Genomic DNA, 3,400 nt, shown 5'->3' with positions numbered 1-3,400 from the left:
CTTGTGATAAGCATCCCTCAACGAAACAATAAGTCATTCAATCCAAATCAAAATCCTTCATCCGCATCACAAATTACCAGCCAAAAGGAGAAACGGAGACCAGATACTTGTCACCAAGAACTGTCTCGATCTCATCAAGAAACAATTCTCAGAGGGAGAGAATTTTGAACTTACAAGAAAAGGCTCGGAAGCCTGCGTAGATTGTTGTTTACAACATGTGAGGCCCAATGGCAACTGTCCGGATTGCATATAGGAACAGGTGTGGTATGAGTCATATGACATGTATTTAGGGCAGATGAGAATAGGATTAACAACCTTGTACTTGGCAATCCGCTCGCTAACATCCCTCAAGTCACCTTTGGTAAATATCAACGCGACGTTCCCCACAAGGAGTGGAACAAGATTAAGGAAAGCATTGTTGTTTCCGGTTCTCTCCGCTTCCTGGATGATAGAGCGTTTCATCAATGAGTTCTTCCCCATCACTACCACTGAATCTTCGTGCAAGGCCCTCCTTATACCCTGAAGCTGGTTTGATCCAACATTGTCAGATGAAACCACCAAAACTCGTGTATACTCTCGAAGAAGCTTCCCCATCTTCGCATCGTAAGCTGCCTTCGCCACCTTCCCAGCCATTGTCCCAAATCCAAAACCCCGAACCTATCGAACCAATTAGTCACAGATTAAAACAATATCTGAATTGCAAATATACTAAAAAAATAAAGCAGCAAGACACATTCTAAAGCAAAGCTGACAAAGAAAGAAAACTCATAGTACTTCATACATATGGATAGGAATACAACATCACAGTTGTTAAATCTACTCATCCATCACTCCTAGTTCACTAATTAACTATCTTATAATAACCTCATCAATTACATTAATAAAGCAAAAAACAGCAGTAACAAAGCGTTTAAAAAAACATATCAATCTTAAGAAAACCCACATTCAATCTTGAAAGTATAATATCAGTACCAAAAGAAGGAACAGAATTTATACAAGTTATCGAAAAACTAAAACAGACATGAACTAATTAGTTAACTAACTAAAATGATAGAAACTGAGAATGGCATGAATACTTAAGTACTTAACTGAATTGAAAAGATATAGTATTAAAAGAAATGGATCCAGCTCTTCTAAAGTGAGTAATTCACAGTAGAATGTAAAGTGAGTCTTATCATCCAATGACTAACAAATCAAAGGTGCACATTGTTGATACATCATACCAAATCACGAGTTTGTTTAAATAACAACCCTCAATTTTTTCACTCAGTGATTTACTCACTTTAGAGCAGCTAAATTCAAAAGGAATCAAACTAATACTACTATTAAACTAATTAAGTAGAAGTTTGTTGTGTACAATAAATAAGTACAAATTAATTTAATAAACTAACATACATTAGATGCACATTTGGAATAAAAAACCCACTGTGGCATTTTGTCAAACACATGGAGTGCACAATTGAAATGGAAACAAAACGAAACAACACCAAAATTCTCCTACCCACTTATTCCCCTCTTAGATGAAAAAAATTAAATTTGAAATGCACACAAAATCAATCTTTATAACAGCCACATTGCATCGACCAATTCAAATTCAAAATCAAGTGATACTCTTAACAGCAACAAAAAACACTTACTCTACTATACCCATAAACTATCCACAAAAAACTTAATTTTTTAACCCAAAGTTTGTTCCTTTGATTTCCCACAACGAATAACAACATCAATAAGTGGTCCTAACCTATTACAGTTCATGGTAAATCCGAAACTGGAGGAGGGATTGAGTTCGAATTTAATGAAAGAAAGGAAACTAAAGAAACGAAATGGATTCATACCTTGATGATATTCTAGGTCGTAGCTATGGATTCCGTTGAATATGAGAAAGCGCTGAAGTGTGGAATAAATGAAACTTGTATTGGTAGAAGAAATGGAAGAAAACGAAGATGGAATAACAGAACAAGTGAGTGAGGTTAATGAAGATCTGAAAATGAATTGGGCCGTGGCCCGTGATCCAACTCGGCCCAGCCCGACTCATTTGTGAGTTGGGTTATAAAAAGAAAATTATATTCTATTATCTACCTCTCTATATTTCCTACCCACAATTTATAAAAACTACGTATTTTATATTTTTCATTTATTTTAAAAAAATAAATTGTTTTTACTCCACTAAATTCGATTTGAACTTTGGAAAATTTTAAAAGAGTTTTTCAAAATTCGAATGTGTTTCACAAATTAATTGTGAATTAGCAAACTTTTTTTAAGGTTTTCAGAACATAAATATATTTTAGAAAAATTCAATTTTGTATATTGAAAAACTTTTTTTAAAATTTTCCAGAACCCATTTCTGTTTTGAAAAAACAGTTTTTCGTTACACAAGTTTTTTTTAAGTTTTTCAGAAACAAGTTTTTTTAGGAAACTAAAACTTTGTGATTCAAAAAACTTTTTTAAAATTTATAAACATATTTACGTACCAGAAAACTTTTTTTAAAATTTTCAAAACACAATTATTTTTGGAAAACTCAAATTTAGAGTTTTGAAAAACTTTTTCTAAGTTTTCCGAACACATTTGGGTATCGAAAAACATTTTTAAATTTTCCGAAACACAAACCTGTAGAACAAAACATAAAGTTTGAATTTTATTATTTTTAAAAAGATAAAATTGGATTGTTATTAAAATGTGGCGTAGAAGTATAAATATGAGGAGTATAAGATAAAATATTCTTAATAAAACCACAAACTAACAAAAAAGATAGTTTCTCTTTTGTTTTCAATGTCTTCAAATAGAGAACTTTACTCCTCACCCTCCAAATATACCTCTCATTTCGCAATACACCTAAAAAGACTATTTTTACCGTTTTTTTTATTGTATATGAAGTTGATTTTTTTTTTCATTCAATACTTCACTCACAAATTCAAAACTTTCAAAATCTCTAATAAATTTTCCCAGCATTTCAAAACTTCTAAAGAAAAGTCAAGTTACTTTTTTGAACTTTTTAATAAATTTGAAACCTTTGAAATGCAATTTCAGTTTTTTAAAATATTTTTGAAAGTCTCAGCCAATATGAAACTTCTGAAGTAGAAGATTTAATAATTTTTGAAAGTGTCGAGCAATTTGAAACTTCTGAAATAGATGATTCAATATTGTACCAAAGTTTCGAGCAATACGAAACTTTCAAAACATATTTTTTTAAACTTTCAAAACTTTTAACAATGTCAAAAGTTTTGAAGTTAAAATGTCTCTAGAAAAATAAAAAGAATTCAAAAATTTTGACTCTCGAAATATTCAAAATTTTCAACTTTTTTTTATATAGAAAATATTGATATGTTTATTTCATAGTGACTAATATGAGAGACGTGAACAGAGAAATTATTCGCACTATCGTATGCAATGTACGGGAAA

At 31.1% G+C, this 3,400-nt stretch overlaps 1 pseudogene; it reads right to left on the bottom strand.

The window, feature by feature from the left end:
* Nucleotides 1-6: 6 nt before the first annotated feature.
* LOC101497694 (large ribosomal subunit protein uL10 pseudogene) lies at nucleotides 7-1,965 on the bottom strand (annotated as a pseudogene).
* Between the last annotated feature and the right edge of the window lie 1,435 nt (nucleotides 1,966-3,400).

The sequence above is a fragment of the Cicer arietinum genome, chromosome 3 (genome assembly GCF_000331145.2).
Source record: "Cicer arietinum cultivar CDC Frontier isolate Library 1 chromosome 3, Cicar.CDCFrontier_v2.0, whole genome shotgun sequence".
Classification (NCBI taxonomy): Eukaryota; Viridiplantae; Streptophyta; class Magnoliopsida; order Fabales; family Fabaceae; genus Cicer; species Cicer arietinum.
Note: the sequence above shows the minus strand (reverse complement) of the source record. Positions and strands in the feature narration are given on the sequence as shown.